At 41.2% G+C, this 18,599-nt stretch overlaps 1 pseudogene; it reads left to right on the top strand.

Moving 5' to 3' along the window:
* The first annotated feature begins 362 nt into the window (after nucleotides 1–362).
* Nucleotides 363–16,475, top strand: LOC122751800 (annotated as a pseudogene).
* Nucleotides 16,476–18,599: the final 2,124 nt, after the last annotated feature.

An 18,599-nucleotide genomic window follows, 5' to 3' on the forward strand; every position in this document is an offset into this window, starting at 1 on the left:
GAATTGTGTCTTCTTAGCAGTCCAATGTTCCACAATTCCAAAGAACTCATGATGGGAAATGTTCTCCACATCCAGAAAAAAAGAACTCTGGATTCTGAGTGCAGATTAAACCATACTGTTTCTACTTTTTGGTGTTTTTTTTTTCCTTTTTTGAGGTTTTTTTCCCTTTTGTTCTCATTCTTATTTCACAACATGACTAATGCAGAAATGTGTTTAATGTGATTGTACCTATATAAACCTATATCAGATTGCTTTCTATCTTGGGGAGGTGGGAGGGAAGGGAAGGAGGGAGAAAAATTTGGAACTAAAATCTTATAAAAACAAATGTTGAGCTTCTATTTCTAAGGAACACCAGATGGCGGATGACGCTGGTGCTGCAGGAAGAGCTGGAGGCCCCGGGGGGGGCCCTGGAGTTGGACCCCGAGGTGGCTTCAGCAGTGAGAAATGAGGTCAAGGTTGGGGCCACAGTCAAGGCTGGAGCCAAGGCCGCAGGGCAGAGGAGGAAAGGCTGAGGATAAGGAGTGGGTTCCTGTCACCAAGCTGGGCCACCTAGTCAAGGACATGAAGATCAAGTCTTTGGAGGAAATCTATCTTTTCTCCCTTCCTATTAAGGAATCTGAGATCAAAGATTTCTTCCTGGGGTCTTCATTGAAGGATGAGGTTCTGAAGATCAAGTCTGTTCAGAAACAAACTAGAGCTGGACAACGTACCAGCTTCAAGGCCTTTGTGGCCATTGGTGACTACAATGGCACGTTGGCTTGGGTGTCAAGTGCTCCAAGGAAGTAGCCATGGCTACTCATGGTGCTATCATTCTGGCCAAGCTGTCCATCATTTCTGTGAGAAGTGGATACTGGGGGGAATAAGATTGGCAAGCCTCACACAATGTCCTGCAAGTTCACTGGGTGCTGTGGATCAGTTTTGGTGCACCTGATCCCCACCCCTCCAGGTACTGGCATTGTCTCAGCTGCTGTGCCTAAGAAGCTCCTGATGATGGCTGGAAGTGATGACTGCTACACTTCTGCAAGGGGCTATACTGCCACTCTGGACAATGTTGCTAAAGTTACCTTTGATGCCATCTACAAAACATACAACTACCTAACCCCAGACCCCCATCAGGAATTCACTGATCATCTTGTGAAACTCACACTCAGTTATCTGTCCAGAGGACCCAGGCAGCTCTTGTGGCAACCACATAAGATGTGTTTTGGTTTTGGTTTTGGTTTTTTGGTGTTTTTTTTTTTTGCAGGGCAGTGAGGCTTAAGTGACTTGCCCAGGGTCACACAGCTAGTGTCAAGTGTCTGAGGCTCGATTTAAACTCAGTACCTCCTGAATCCAAGGCCAGTGTTTATCCACTGTGCCACCTAGCTGCCCCCAAGATGTGTTGGTTTTTTTTTTTTTATAAAAAAATGAATAAACTGAACTATGCCTGCTTAACAAACAAATGTGGAAAACTATCTTTACATGTAACTGGAAAATAATAAAATACTTGTATGTTAAAGCTAAAAAAAATTAGAGAGCCTCAGTAAACCTCCAAGAGACCAAGGAATGAAGGATGAAACACAGGGAAAGGACCCCAGTTCATTAAAAAGTCAGACCTCTGATAGTGGGTGCCCATCTCTGGGTCCTATGAGGGGAATTGTAGGTTTTCCAAAGCAGGAGGGAGTACCCCAGCACAATGGGAGCTTCAGTAAACCCCATATAGACAAAGGAATGAAGGACAAAGGACACAGAAAGGACCCCACTTCCCCTTACTCCGGGGCCCCCCAGTCTTCCCTAAGCACAGGCTATGTGTGTGAAGGACCAATCCTGCTGAACATCATTCCAAAAGTCTTTCCCTCAAATGATGGACTTCTCATCACCTCAGCCCCATTAACACCTGATGTTGATGAATCCTGTGCAGCCTTTTCAGGCTTCCCTCAATGGCAGAATTTCCAAGGGTTCCCTTATTGGTTGCTCAGGGGTTCCCAGCTGCAGCCCTTTCTCTGGGGACAAAAGGGAGAACAAAAGGGGACTCAGTTCATTCCTATGCCTGAGGAAAATCCATGGGACAATAAAACATCAAGGTGGCAGAAGAAGAACTTAGCTTTCTGAGCAGGCTACAAATGCTAAAACCCAGCAGCACCCAGAAGCTGATGAAGTTCACTCCTGAGCCCAAGTGCCCAGGATTCCCTGGAGACTCAAATCACAGACAAGAGTATACTCCATCTTTGCAAGGAGAAGGAATTGCTGAGCCAAACTAGGCCAGATCTCTGGGAATTATCTTAATTCTGGAAGATGGAATCTGTTAAAGATTTGTGGACTCCTGATCCACAGTCTTGGAGTGCCTTCAAGTGAGAGAGAAAGTAAAAAACCACCACAAATAGACCTAGGAATGAAGGACAAAGGACACCAATACATTAAAGGGCCAGACTCTGATAGTGGTGGCCATCGCAGGGTCATATGAGTGGAATTTTAGGTTTCCCAAACAGGAGGGAGTACACCAGTGCAAAGCTGACACAGCCAGGCTCCCCTTATGAACCTGCTCCATAGTCTGCCCTTTGGACATCAACACTATGAACAAAAGAGCAGACACAACCAGTTATATGGCTGGGCACACTGGCTTTACAAATCTGGCACTAGGGTTACATATCTAACGGTGAGACAGTCTGTACTCTCAAAGAACTCACATCCCATTAGAATAATATAGTCATCCACCTAGGCTTCTTATCTAAAAGAGATAATCAATCAGTGAAAGGGACACATGCCATGTGTTATTGAAGTTGGTTCTCATCTGACTTCAGTTCCTGCTCCTTAGTTCAGAGTTCCAGAACTCTGTTCTGTGAAAAGGGGAAGAGGCCTTGCGACCTAAGACCAATATCTTCCAGCTGAGAAATTCTCTGGCAGAAATGGCCTGCTTTCTGCTTCAGAGTTCCATAATTTGAGGAACAGAGCCCATCTGGCCAACAGAGAACCTCACTGCTACTAGGGTGAAGATGCAAATATTTTTTAACCTATCTTCATTTGAGAGTCTAAAGTAAATGGGTTCCTCCTGCTTTAGGGGGACTCTTGGATTAGTCAGAATCTATCACTCCTACTTCTTATCCAATGTACAGTCTTACCCTTGGCGTGGTTAAAGATCACTCATGTACAATCCAATACTTCTTGTGGTCAGTGGTTGTAACTCTCATTACTTCCTGCAATCCCTCTTACAGGCATATACATGTATATACAGAATCTATTGTCTTTTGTTTAATCTTAGATTTGTCAATCTCATGCTTTGTTTCAGAGAACTTCAATGCAGTGGGAAGACCAAGTACAGACAACTTTGGAGAAACATACCAAATTCACTTTGGTTTCTTGAGGAAACAAAGGGGGGGAATGTGATAAAATAATGGGATTTAGCAGATACTCAAAGGCCCACCTGGAGATTAATCTAAAATGATTGAATTAAGTGAGAGTGCCTAACTGCTGATTAGCCTGCTTCAAGTTAACAAGATTGTAATCACACCTGGCTTGCCCCTAAGAAGATATTGTTCTCAGAAGCTAGACTTTGAACTTAACTCGAGACCACCTTCAAGTTGAGTGACCAATGGATTTGGATGATGCTAACCAATCCAGCTTGAAGCAGTGTGTAAACCCATGCTCCAGACCTATAAAAAGCTTCCACAATCAGTTTGCTGGAGAGTTTGTGATTGAAGCAGGCTCATGGCAGGGGACTTGAGGAAGAACCACAAACCAGGCTGGAACTCTAGGCTAGATAGACCTTTTCTTAACTTTCTGAACTCCACGTGAATACCTGGTATGCTTTAATAAATGCTTAATGCCCAAAGACTGGAGCCAAAGCTTCTAATTTAGGGTGACCACGCAATTTAGATTTTAAATGTCACAGTTTGGCAACCATGAAGGGATTTCTGAACCCCTCAACCTTCTGATCTTCATGTTGGGTAAGAAATTTTATGTTTGTAAGTTTCTCCTATTTTCATTGATTTTCTGTGCCTGTCCCTTTAAATTTTCAATTGGGTTTCTTCTACTTGCTAAGTACTGGGGTAAAATAAAAGAAGTGCATAAAAGTAGGTTGTTATTGGGTTTGTGGGAAGGTATATTAAAATTTATTGAACAAAGCCAAGCTAACCAAAAATGGATGCTCTTCAAAGTTACCCAACTTATTAACATTGGATCAGCATATTAAATGTCCTATCCTCTCAATGCTCTCCTTCTACAAACTATTGTTCTTTATGTAAAGGCCTAAAATGTTAGCTGTGATGTCTAAAATCTAATGAGTGGTCACCTTAAATTAGAAAACGTATAGCACCAATCTTTGGGCGTTAAGTATTTATTAAAGTATATTAGGGGTTATTAAAGAGAAACATGTGGATAAAGTATCCCTATTCTACCTGTCCCTGCTGCCTCTGCTACCAAGCCCAAGTCAGGAATTGAAAAGGCAGAGATCCTCCCCCTTCTTCCAGAAGCCCCCTGTCAAACAGGAATCCAGGCCGTCCTCACACACAGCTCCAAGCTAATTGGCTTGTAACTTTGCTTTTTTTTTTTTTTTTTAGTGAGGCAATTAGGGTTAAGTGACTTGCCCAGGGTCACACAACTAGTAAGTGTTAAGTGTCTGAAGCCTGATTTGAACTCAGGTACTCCTGACTCCAGGGCCAGTGCTCTATCCATTGCACCACCTAGCTGCCCCAGCTTGTAACTTTGATTGACACAACTAACAGGTGGTAACTTCCAGAGGTTAAGTCAAACGTGGGTGCCAAGTCACATGCTTTCTCTTCAGTCCAGAGCTCACAATGTCCCTCCCAGCAGAGGGTGTCATTCCAATTCTCACATTTACAATTACAAAAATAATCACTAAATGAAAAATCTCAATTGTTAGTAATTCTTCTGTAATGATCTTTGTAGTTCATTTTAAAAAGGATTCTGACAAAAACTTATTCACCAGCACAAAGCCAAGTGATGTCTAACCTAAAATGGCTCAATTTCCTTGGCCTCACTACGTTTGTATGTGCAGCAGTACTGTAAGAAACAAGAAAACCATCAAAATTAGGATCTCTGGATGTTAAACAAGCTCCTTTTGGAACTGACATAGCTTTGATTTTGAAGAGAAACTGAGGATGCAACAGAATTGCACTCCACTAATGAAACTTACTTGCAACTTTTGGTATGAGCAAATTAAAAACAGTACATAAAAGGTACCTTGATTAAACACTATTTTAAATCACTGTGATTTGTTTCTGGGATGCTTTGGGAAATCTGCAAAACCAAGCTTAGCTCCAGGACAACTGGTCATGATTAGTGACTGGTTAAAAAAAAAGGAGAGAGAGAGAGAGAGAGAGAGAGAGAGAGAGAGGAGAGAGAGAGAGAGAGGGGAGAAGAGAGAGGGGAGAAGAGAGAGGGGAGAAGAGAGAGGGGAGAAGAGAGAGGGGAGAAGAGAGAGGGGAGCGGGGAGCAGGGAGCGGGGAGAGGGGATTGGGACCAGGATTGGGATAGGGATAGGGAGCGGGAGCGGGAGCGAGAGGGAGAGGAGGGAGAGAGCAAGGGAGGGAGAGTTCGAAGGAGGGAGAGAGGCAGAGAGACAGAAGGGGATGTCCATCTGCTTGACAGCAAGAGAGTGTTGATGTAGGCAGTGGAGTGTGTGTGTGTGTGTGTCACACATCCATTTTCTATTGAACACCTGCTACCAATGCAGATAATTATTTACAGCAGCAGACAAACAAAAAAGCAGGGGTGGGGACTGGTGAGAGCTGGATCCTCTCAGCAAAGAACTAGGGAGAACCTACAGTGAGGATGGATGTGCTTGTTGGTTAAGATTGCCCAGGCTCTCTGAGGTGGGCCATCCACTGGGTGTGCTTGGGATGTCTGAGCAAATCTTAATCTAGTGCTATAGACTTCACTGAGTGAATAGTTGAGAGAAAGACAACATTTGGACTCTTCTCAGAACCCTAAAGATAGAGAGTTTAGTTTCAAACTCCAAAACTTTGTTGCTCACATGCCCCAGTAAGGGACTGCCCAGCATATAAAGCTCTGAGAAGCCAAGATCCCTGGGACTTAGGCCTGAGCAGTACTTGGAACAGGACCTCTGCTTTGCGGGAACTGAGCTAAGCTGGGAATTCAGGATGAGGTATCTGAGGTGATTCCCATGTGACTCTGATGTTCAAATCCTGACTTAAGTTGGTTTTTTTTCCTTTTAATTTTCCTATGTTTATTTTTTTGTTTGTTTATTTGTTTATTTTTTTTTTTTAGTGAGGCAATTGGGGTTAAGTGACTTGCCTAGGTTCACACAGCTAGTAAGTGTTAAGTGTCTGAGGCTGGATTTGAACTCAGGTACTCCTGACTCCAGGGCTGGTGCTCTATCCACTGCACCACCTAGCTGCCCCTCCTATGTTTATTTATGTTAACACAGCACTGTTCTAATGAGGAATGGACATTTTTGCTCAGAATAAGGTTAAGACCTAGTGTCACAATCTGATTGGTCAACTGATACAATCAGATTGGTCATTACAATTACTATATATGGGGGATTGGTAATATATGTTGTGATTGGTTGTTTCTATAATGCTATATATATATGGAAACTGTAACATGATTGGTCGGCACATTCAGAAGAGTGCCCATCATTGCAATTAGCCACATTTTGCGGGCTGCTGTAAGTAACACCTGAGCTGCTAACACTTGAGCTGCACCATACTATTTGATCTATTAGCTGTGTTTCTAACACAGCTTAATAGCTAAGACTGAGACCTCTTGATCTCATATTTCTTTAGAATATGATTGGGAAGAGAAGGAAAGACAGTAGAACAATGAATAAAGTCTTGGAGTGAGGATGACCTGAGTTCAAATCTCACCTCTGACACTGAAAGACTGTGTAATCATGGGCAAGTGACTTAGATCTCTCAGCTTCAGTTTCTTCGCTTGGAAAATGGTGGCAATAATACCTGTTGTTTCCAGCACTGGGGATTGTTGTTGGGGTCAAATGATATAATGAATGTATCGAAAGTGCTTTGTAAACTGAAGTGCTGTTTCTTTCTGTCTTGTACATAGTAGATGAGCAAAAACAGTTATTGAATGAATGTGTTGTGGGATACTGGGAAGAGCTTAGGATTTATATTAGTTCTTCCTCAATAATAGCAATGTACATTGATATAGCCCTTTATAGCTAAAAATTGTTTTCACATATATTATCTCATGTGATTCTCATAAGAACTTTTTTGGGACAGCCTAGATAAGTACCCAGGATTTCTAACTTCAAGTCCAAGGGCTCTTTTTATAACCATATTAAAAAATTCCTCAAGATGGAGAAGTAAGGCTCAGTGAGACTAAATACTCACCAAACCTATACCATCACTTATATCTATCTTGCTTCCCAATAATTAGGCTGCCTAAGATGTGAGAACAGGCTCAGCAGAAATGAGATTCAGTAACTGATGGCAGTGTGGTGACTTCTCTGACCACAGGACACAGCTAGCTAGGTGTGGGTTTTGGTACTCATCCAATTACATAAACCACACTGGCAGAACAAGGGAGACTAACAATACCAAAGTCAATATGGTGCCCAGAGCTGGGGTCAAGTCCTGGAGTACCCAGTCCTCCCATCAAAGAGACCATCAATGAAGACCTCTTGGCCTTCCACAGTGTGATGAGGTTTGATGTCTGTTCCCTCAATCTAGTAGAAATGTATATCTTGAGTTCCTGTTGATACATAAGGATCAAGGCACTTAGCACTCATCTTTCTGGAGAATTCTAGGAGCTCAGTTTCCTTATCTCTAAAAGTGTTTTCTGAGGTCCCTTCCAATTCTCTCCTCTTAACTAAGTTGAGCTCTAGATAGGCTGAATAATAAAAGGATTTAGTGAAGTTCAGGCACAGGGTACCATCCCTAATTTTGACTTGGCACCTTTTGGAGAATCTGGTGAAGTCTGTCAACCTCTTCTTAGAATGTCTTTAAATGCATAGAATAAAACACACAGAATTACAAAGGAAATCAACTGTATTGAAAATGCAATGTCATTTTTCCTCTCACCACAGTTCATGGACCCTTTGAAATCTATCCTAACAACCCCTTGTGCTCCTGTGGACCCCAGGTTAAGAACTCCTAGCTAAGTAGACTGTCTTTTCAGCCTTGGGATCTTAATGCAGCATATCCACAAACACATTCTTTCCTGTCTCTGTCTAAGTTTGCCTTCTCTCTTACCTTCTCCTAACCAAAAAGCACTCAGCAGCTTTCTGCATCACTAGCTAAAATCCACCTACTTGGCTTTCTCCTTGTTCACTGGCTTTCTCTCCAAGATGAATACAAACCAAGCCAGGAATGCACACACAGGTAGACCACCTACATTTAAAGCAGCATAGAATTTGATATGGCACTTCAGAACCTGTATACTATTCCTAAAGAACCTAAAGCATCTTTCTGGAATGCCTGTGCCAGAAGACCAAATATTCCCCAGTTTGGAAATCTTTTCCTGTTCAGAATCTTTCCTTTCTGCCCATTGTGACCACCATGCCAAGTCCTTGCATCTTTCTCTGGGTTCCCTCTTGTGTTGCCTCCCCCACTACAGAGCTCCAACTTTGGCTCTAAGCACTTGCCCCAGGGGGGGCTCAGGGTGGGGTGAGGCCAGGGTGGGGGGTGGGGCTGCAGGGTGTTGATGACTGCGGCAGTCTCTGGACATGATCTTACTCAGAGGGCACTTCACTGCCCTGTCCTGCCCAACAGTCCGGTCGGGCCCCAAGCTCATACCCCACCACCTGCCTCCCCTTCCGCGACTCCCACCCCTTACCTGGGGAATCATCTCTGCCTCCAGTCCAGAACTTAGGATGTGACTCTTGCCCTGTACATCTATCCAACTGGCACCAGCAAGGTAGGTCACAAGCCGAGCCCTCCCTTGCCAGGCCCTTAGTCCATCCTGGAGCGGGGGCATCTCGTTGGATGCATGCATTCATTCATTCCAGCTGCAGACTGCAGGGAGTTTGTGGAAGTATACATGCATTCATCCGTTTGTTCAGTCATCCTTCACCTGTCCATCCATCCATCCATCCATCCATTTATTCAATCTTGGGCCCTCATCAACTTCTCCTCTGGACTCAAGTCTCTGGAAGCATCTTACAGAGAGGGGGCATCAGAGGAATGGTTGCTCTGGGAGGAATTGCCAGTCCAATCCAATGTGAGCTTCCTTTCTTAGGATCTCGATTGACATAAGGAACCGGATACAACCTGAAAAACTGAAACTGAGGTCAGGCCCCTCCCCCACTCTCTTCCCATAAATTAGGAGGAGGGAGGGGAGGTAGTATTGCTGTTGGGTGTCCAGAGGGCTTCACCTTTGGCTGTAGCTTGCATTCACTCCCACCCTGCCCCTAGTTGGTTGTACAGGTATCTTACCTTAGAAAGCATTCCCACTTGGACCCAAGAAAGGAAGTGTGAACCTACAGGGGAGCCAGGTTGGCAATTTGATTTATTTACTTTTTTCAGGGCAAAGAGGGTTAAGTGACTTGCCCAGGGTCACACAGCTAGTAAGTATCAAGTGTCTGAAGCTGGATTTGAAGTCAGGTCCTCCTGAATCCAGGGCCGGTGCTTTATCCACTGCACCTCCTAGCTGCCCCCCAGGTTGACAATTTGAGAGGTACATGAGCCTCTGAATTGCACACCTGCCTGAAGAAACAGTAATGACTGATAAGGAGGCTTAGCTCCAGCTGGGAGATACCTTCCAGCACTTCTAGGCCAAGCCCTTGCTTTACATGGGAGGAAACTGAGGCCCATTGAGGTTGTGGCTTTTCCAAGGTCAAGAATGGATTCAGGACTAGAGTTGATGTCCCCCACCCTTTCCCTTGCATACTGTGGGAAAAAGTACTCTGATCTTCTTACATACTTTGGGACTTTGTCCTTCCCTTCCTTGACTTGGTTCAGGCAGAGCCTTCCCATTACTGGAGCTCATTTTTGGCAGCTCTATCACTGTTTTTATATATGCCATCTGTTGTGTTGCCTGATGCTACCTGTTGACTAGTCATATTATTCCATAAACAAGCATTTATTATTATTGTTGTTGTTATTGCTGTTATTGTTATTGTTATTATTGGGCAATGAGGGTTAAGTAACTTGCCCAGGGTCACTCAGCTAGTAAGTAACAAGTATTTGAGGCCTGATTTGAACTCAGGTCCTTCTGAACCCAGGGCTGGTGCTTTATTCACTGGCCACCTGCCTGCCACCCCCCCCCCCAGCTCTCCACAACAAGCATTTATTAAATACCTACTATATGGCAGTCGTTGACCTTGAGGATGGTAGTCTGGGGGAAAACGGGGATGGCATGTAAATTTACAGGTACATAAACAAATTAGATACCAGATAAATTTAGGGGAAAGGCACTGGTTGCTGCAGATATAGGAAAGACTTCATGCAGAAGGTGATGGCTGAGCTGAGCCTTGAAAGAAACCAGAGATTCTTAGAGGGAGAAGTGAGGAGAGAATGTATTCCAGGTATGAAGGGTCAGCCCATGCAAAGACATGAGGGTGGGACATGAATTCCTTTATACAAGGAACAGATTTCATTAAGAGGAATGCTATGTAATAAAGGTAAGTTTGGAGGAGGTAGAGCTAAGATGGCAGAGAGAAGCCAGCAAACTGCCTGAGCTCTCCCTTGGTTTCCTCAAAAAGAACATTAAATCAAGCCTCTAAACAGATTCTGAAACTACAGAACTCACAAAAAGACAGAGAAACACAATCTTCCAACCTGAGATAAATTAGAAGACTTCAAAAAAGGTCGGTCTCACTTAGGCAAAAAGGGAGCACAGCGTGGGGTGGGTCTGGGCAAGTCAGCAGGAAGCTCTAGGCCACAGCCGAGCAACTCAGGTCCCTTGATCCTGACGCAGGAAGTTGACAGGGCAGCAGACCAGTGGTGAGATCCACTGGCACCAGCAGAGAAGGCAAGCTGCCAGCTAGAAGACCACTCACAGGACAGGCGTGACCAGACCTGGCCATTCTAGGGCACTGGGAGCAAGTGCAGGGAGCAAGCCCAAGGCAGTGAGAAATCCACAAGCCATAGAGACCTCAGTGTAGAAAGCCAGTGACACGGCCCCTACCCCCTAGCACAAGAAGCTTGAAACAGAGACCCTGGTGCCCCAGGAGCAGACTTGAACTTAAAAAAAAAAAAAGCTGCAATATGAGTAAGAAACAAAAAAGAGCTTTTACCATTGAGAGCTTCTGTATCAACAGAGAAGAGCTAAACAGAAACTCAGATGAGGACAATATACTCACATTGCCTACATGTGAAGCCTCAAAAGGGAAGATGAATTGGTCTCAAGACCAAAAAGCCTTCTTGGAAGAGCTTAAAAAGGATTTTAAAAATCAGTTGAGAGAGGTAGAAGAAAAAATGGGGAGAGAAATGAAAGCAACACAAGAAAATTATGAAAAATGAATCAGAAGCTTAGAAAAGGAAGCACAAAGATTCAGAAGCTTGGAAAAGGAAGCACAAATAATCAGCAGCTTGGAAAAGGAAGCACAAAGATTGACTGAAGAAAACAATTCCTTAAAAAATTCATCTGGCCAAATAGAAAAAAAGGTGCATAATCTCACTAAAGAAAACAATGCCTTAAAAATTAAAATTGGACCATTGGAAGATAATGAGAAGATAATGAGAGACCAGGAATCAGTCAAACAGAATCAAAAGAAGGAAAAAAAGAGAAGAAAATTTGAAATAACTCATTGGAAAGACAACTGACCTGGAAAACAGATCCAGGAGAGATAACTTGAGAATTATCGGACTGCCTGAAAGCCATGATCATAAAAAAAGAGTCTATACACCATATTCCAGTAAATTATTAAGGAGAACTACCCTGATATTATAGAATCAGAAGATAAAATCATCATTGAAAGAATTCACTGATCACCTCCTGAAAGACACCCCAAAAGGAAAATTCCAAGGAATATTGTAGCCAAATTCCAGAATTATCAGATGATGGAGAAGATACTCCAAGTGGCCAGAAAGAAGCGGTTTAAATATCATGCAGCCATAGTCAGGATTGCACAAGACCTGGAAGCTTAAACATTAAAGGATCAGAAGGCTTGGAATATGATATTCCAGAAGGCAAAGGAGCTTGGATTGCAGCCAAGAATCTATTACTCAGAAAAACTGAGCATTCTAAATATGGGACTTTCAAAGTTTCCTAATGAAAAACCAGAACTGGATAGAAAATTTGATCTTAATGTACAAGACTCAAGAGAAGTTTAAAAAGGTAAACAGGGGAAAAAGGTATTCAATAAGGTTAAACTGTTTACATCCCTACAGGGGAAAATAATACTTATAACTCTTGAGAACTGAATATCTATTTGGATATACGGAAAGATTATACACAGAGGGTATAAATATAAATTGTAGTTGGTGTGATGATATAAAGAAAATTAAGGGGTTAAAAAAAGGAGTTTATGGGGAGAAGAGGTATGGGGAGAATTACATCATATGAAGAAGTGCAAAAAACCTATTACAATAGAGGGAAAAAAGGGAGGGGTGAACATTGTTTCAACCTCACTCTCATTAGATTCAATTCAAAGAGGGAATAACAAATAACATTCATTTGGATAAAGAAATTTAGCTTATTCTTTAGGGAAGTAAAAGGGTAAGGGGAAAAGGGGGGCTGATAGAAAGGAGAGAAGAAGCAGGGCAGAAAAGGATAAAGAAAAGGGAGGGGGGCTGATAAATGGGAGGGCAGATTGGGGGAGGCAGGGGTAAGAAGCAAAACATTGGTGAGGGGGAATAGGGTGAAAAGAAGGGGAAAAAAGTACAAAGGGTGTAAATAAGATGGAGGGAAATAGTAATAATAACAGTGAATGTGAATGGGATGAACTCTGCCATAAAACGGAAACGAATAACAGAGTGGATTAAAAAGCAGAATCCTACAATATGTTGCTTACAAGAAACACATTTGAAGCAGAGAGATACACACAGAATAAAGGTAGAAGGTTGGAGTAGAATATATTATGCTTTAGCTGAGGTCAAAAAAGCAGGGGTAGCAATCCTTATCTCAGACAAAGCAAAGACAAAAATAGATCTAATTAAAGGAGATAAGGAAGGAAATTACATCTTGCTAAAAGGTACCATAGATAATGAAGTAATATCAATACTAAACATGTATGTGCCAAGTAGTATAGCATCCAAATTCTTAGAGGAGAAGTTAAATGAGTTACAAGAGGAAATAGACAGTAAAACTATACTAGTGGGGGATCTGAATCTTCCACTCTCAGAATTAGATAAATCTAGTCACAAAATAAATAAGAAAGAAGTTAAAGAGGTGAATCAAATGTTAGAAAAGTTAGATATTATAGATGTCTGGAAACAACTTAATGGGGATAGAAAGGAATATACCTTTTTCTAAGTGGTTCATGGCACATATTCAAAAATTGACCATAGGGGCAGCTAGGTGGCGCAGTGGATAGAGCACCGGCCCTGGAGTCAGGAGTACCTGAGTTCAAATCCGGCCTCAGACACTTAACACTTACTAGCTGTGTGACCCTGGGCAAGTCACTTAACCCCAATTGCCTCACTAAAAAAAAACCAAAAAACAAAAATTGACCATGTATTAGGGCACAAAAACCTCATGGTCAAATGTAGAAAGGCAGAAATAGTAAATTCATCCTTCTCAGATCATGATGCAATAAAAATCATATGTAAGAAAGAGCCATGAAAAGGTAGACTGAAAATTAATTGGAAATGAAATAATCTTTCTAAAGAATCATAGAAAAAAAATCAATAACTTCATCCATGAGAATGACAATAATGAGACAACATACCAACACTTATAGGATGCAGCCAAAGCAGTGCTTAGGGGAAATTTTATGTCTCTAAATGCTTGCATCAATAAAAAAGAGAAAGAGGAGTTCAATGAATTGGTCATGAAACATAAAAATCCAGAAAAAGAACAATTTAAAAGTCCCCAATTAAATACTAAATTAGAAATCCTGAAAATAAAAGGAGAAATTAATAAAATTGAAAGCAAGAAAACCATAGAATTAATCAATAAAACTAAGAGCTGGCTTTATGAAAAAACAACAACCAAACAATAAAAGAGACAAACCATTGGTTAATTAGTTTAATAAACAGAAAGAAGAAAAACAAATTACTAGTATCAAAAATGAAAGGTGTGATTCTACCACCAATGAAGTGGAAATTAAAGCAATAATTAGGAAATATTTTGCCCAACTGTATGCCAGTAAATTTGACAATTTAAATGAGATGGATAAGTATTTACAAAAATACAAATTGCCCAGGCTAAATGAAGAGGAAATAAAATACTTAAATAAGCCCATATTAGAAAAAGAAATTGTACAAGCCATTAATGAACTCCCTAAGAAAAAATCTCCAGGGCCAGATGGGTTTACAAGTGAATTCTACCAAACATTTAAAGAGTAATTAATTCCAATATTATACAATGTATTTGGAAAAAAGGTGAAGATGGAGTGCTACCAAATTCCTTTTATGACACAAATATGGTGTTGATACCAAAACCAGGCAGAGCCAAAACAGAGAAAGAAAATTATAGATCAATTTCCCTAATGAATATTGATGCAAAAATTTTAAATAAGATATTAGCAAGGAGATTACAGCAAAGTGATCACCAGGATAATACACTATGACCAGGTGGGACTTATACCAGGAATGCTGGGCTGGTTCAACATTAGAAAAAGTATCAACATAATCAACCACATCAATAATGAAAACTAACCAAAATCATATGATTATCTCAATAGATGCAAAGAAAGCTTTTGTCAAAATATAGCACCCATTCCTAATAAAAACACTAGAAAGCTTAGGAATAGGTGGGGCTTTCCTTAAAATAATAAGCAGTATCTACCTAAAACCATCAGCAAGCATTATATGTAATGAATATAAGTTAGAGGCCTTCCCAATAAGATCAGAGGTGAAGGGGCAGCTAGGTGGTGCAGTGGATAAAGCACTGGCCCTGGATTCAGGCATATCTGAGTTCAAATCCAGCCTCAGACACTTGACACTTACTTGCTGTGTGACTCTGGGCAAGTCACTTAACCCCCATTGCCCAGCAAAAAAAAAAAAAAAAATCAGGCGTGAAACAGGGATGTCCATTATCACCTCTATTGTTTAATATTGTACTACAAATTTTAGCTTTAGCAATCAGAGGAGAAAAAGGAATTAGAGGAATTAGAATAGGCAAGGAGGGAACAAAACTATCACTCTTTGCAGATGATATGATGGTATACTTAGAGAATCCTAGAGGGTCAACTAAAAAATTACTTGAAACAATTAACAACTTTGGCAAAGTTGCAGGATATAAAATAAATCCACATAAATCATCAGCATTTCTGTACATGACCACCAAAGTCCAGCAGCAAGAAACAGAAAGAGAAATTCCATTTAAAGTAACGGTTGACAATATAAAGTACTTGTGAGTCTACTTGCCAAGACAAACTCAGGAACTCTGAACACAATTACAAGACACTTTTCACACAAATCAAATGAGATCTAAATAATTGGAAAAATATTAATTGCTCATGGATAGGCCAAGCTAATATAATAAAAATGACAATTCTACCTAAATGAATTGATTCATTCAGTGCCATACCAATCACACTACCTAAAAATTATTTTATAGAACTATAAAAAATACTAACAAAATTCATCTAGAAAAACAAAAGGTCAAGAATAACAAAGGAACTAATGAAAAAATGCACAGGAAGGTGGGCCAGCTGTAAAATTGCTCTCCAGAATGGTTGGATTAGTTCACAACTCCACTGACAATGGATTAGTGTTTTAATTTAACCACAGCTTCTCCAATATTTATTATTTTCCTTTTTGTCATATTTGCCCATCTGATAGGTGTGAGGTGGTGCCTCAGAATTGTTTGAATTTGCATTTCCCCAATCAATAATGGTTTAGAGCATTTTTTTCATATGGCAATAGATAGCTTTGATTTCTTCACCTGAAAATTGCCCGTTCATATCCTTTGACCATTTCTCAATTGAGAAATGACTTGCATTCTTATAAATTTGATTTACTTGTCTATATAGAAATAAGTCCTTTATCAGAAACACTGGCTGTAAAAATTGTTCCCAGCTTTCTGCTTCTCTTCTATTTTTGGCTGCATTGCTTCTATTTGTACAAAATCTTTTCAATTTACTGTAATCAGAATGATCCATCTTGCATTTCATAATATTCTCTATCTTTTGTTTGGTTGTAAATTGCTTTCCTCTCCATAAATCTGAGAGGTAAGATATTCCTTCCTCTCCTAATTTACCTATTGTAGGCATTAAAATTAACCTCAGACTCCCTGAGCAGAGCTGCCCCTCCCCCTCTATTTCAGCTGTGGTGGGCCTCTGAGCCAGGCTAAGCTGTGTGGACAAAAAGCCCCAGGTGTGGCATGGTGTGGCCCATGAAGAGGTCTCAGGCGTACAGCAGGGGGCACGGGCCCCTCGAGCCCTGGGTGTGGTACACACAGCTCACTTGAGGCCCCCTGCTGCAGCACTAGCATGGCCAGTGAATTAGCTTGGTGTGTGTAGGTGTTCAGCCTGAATTTCACCTGAAAGAGAAGGGATATATATAGCCTGGGAGGCAGAGACAAAGGGGGATTGCTTTGGTAGAAAGAGGGAAGTTAGACGCAGAGGGGTTGACAATGTGAAGGGGGCTTGGAGTTAGAAGAAAGGAGCTGAGCAGTGAAGCAGGGGGCTTTTCAGTTAGAAGGTAGAGAGAAGTTAAAAAGTGAAAGGGAGAAGACTGAGAAAGTTGGAGAGGACTGAAGGTGAACTGGTGGGAGCAAGGCATGGCTCCAGGCTGCAGTGGCAGTGGCCAGCATACCCTCAGGCAAGAGGCAGCAACATCCCTTATTATATTAAAAGCAGTCAGGTCGTATAACTGCATCAATTTGGGAGAAGCAGTTTTGGGGGAAATTATAAACAGCCTATATTATATTAAAAGCATTCAGATAGCCAGGCAAAAGTCCACAGATTAGACCAGTAAGTTAAAATAATTTTACATTTGAATGGTGACCAAATTATAATTTTTCTTAACTTATAATCTTTCATATAGATATAATTTTTCATATAGCCCACAGTTATAAAATTTACAGATTAGGATAAGTTAATTTTTTTTACTCACTATGGTAATACCCTTTATGTCTAAATCATGTATCTAATTTGGCCTTATTTTTGTATATGGTGTAACATGTTGGTCTATACCTAGTTTCTGCCAAACTATCTTCCAGGTTTCCCAGCAGTTTTTGTCAAATACGGAATTTCTATCCCCCAAATTGGAATCTTTCAGTTGTTCAAACAGTAGATTACTATAGTCATTGATTACTCTGTCTCCTGTTTCCAACCTCTTCCATTGATCCACTACTCTATTTCTTAACCATTAGCAAGTGGTTTTGATGACTGCCACTTTATATGTATAGCTTCAGGTTTAGTATGGCTAGCTCACCTTCCTGTGCATTATTTTCATTAGTTCTCTTGATTATCTTGAACTTTTGTTCTTCCAGATGAATTTTGTTTTTATTTTTTCTAGCTCTATTAGAGCCAAAACAGAGAAAGAAAATTAGAGATCAATCTTGCTCATGAATATTGACGCAAAAAATTTAAATAAAATATTAGCATGAAGATTACATCAATAAACCACAAGGATCATACACTGTAACCAGGTTGTATTTACACCAGGAATGCAGGGGCTGGTTCAATAATTAGGAAAACTATCAGCATAATTGACCACATCAGTAGCAAAAGCAACAGAAATTATATGATTATCTCAGTAGATGCAGAAAAGGCCTTTGCCAAAATACAGCACCCATTCCCATTAAAAACAATAGAGAGTCAGCTTGTGAATGGCTTACAATGCCAAGCAAAGGCATATATTTTAACCTAGAAGTAATAGGGAGCCACTATAATTTTGAGACCTGTGCTTTTGAACATACTAGTATGGCAATTAAACTGTGTGGAGTGGGGAGAGACCTGAGGTAGGGAGACAGAATAAGAGAATTGAGCAGTAGTCCAGTCAAGGTATGATGAGGGCCTGAACTAAGCAAGAACGGTTGGGGAGATAGGACCCACAGAGTCTGGTGGAATTGTTGAGATCTGGTAACTGAATAGGCATGTGGTAGGAGCTGAGGATGGCAGCAGCCTCAAATCCAGGCTGCTACAGGAGCTGTGGTACCATCTGTAGGAATAGGAGAGTCGGGAGGAGGGGTTTTGGGGGGGAAATCATGAGCTCTGTTTGAGTTTGAGAGGCCTGGGATTGATTCATTTGGATCAGGGAGTCATCCTCCTAGAGATAATTAAGCCCATGAGAGCCAAAGGCACTAGCCGTCTGTGGACCATTTCCTGAGGTAATTAATATTCATTAATATTTTTAAGGGCAACAACTATACTGCTCTCTTTAGACACTTTCTTGCCCATGTGCCTTTGCTTATGGTGTTTCCTGTATCAGGAATGTCTCTCTTCCCCCTTAACTTGTTAGATTCCTACCTGTCACTATCAGGAAGATTTCCAAGTCTGACAGAGGAACAGAAACAACAAAGTCTCCAAGCCATAGAAAATAGGTTTATTGAGAGAAGGCCTCACAATAAAGCCAGTCATTCAGGGGTTGGACCTGAAAGACCCTGAGTTACAAAATCAATGGGTT

Source organism: Dromiciops gliroides, chromosome 1, assembly GCF_019393635.1.
Source record: "Dromiciops gliroides isolate mDroGli1 chromosome 1, mDroGli1.pri, whole genome shotgun sequence".
NCBI lineage: Eukaryota > Metazoa > Chordata > Mammalia > Microbiotheria > Microbiotheriidae > Dromiciops > Dromiciops gliroides.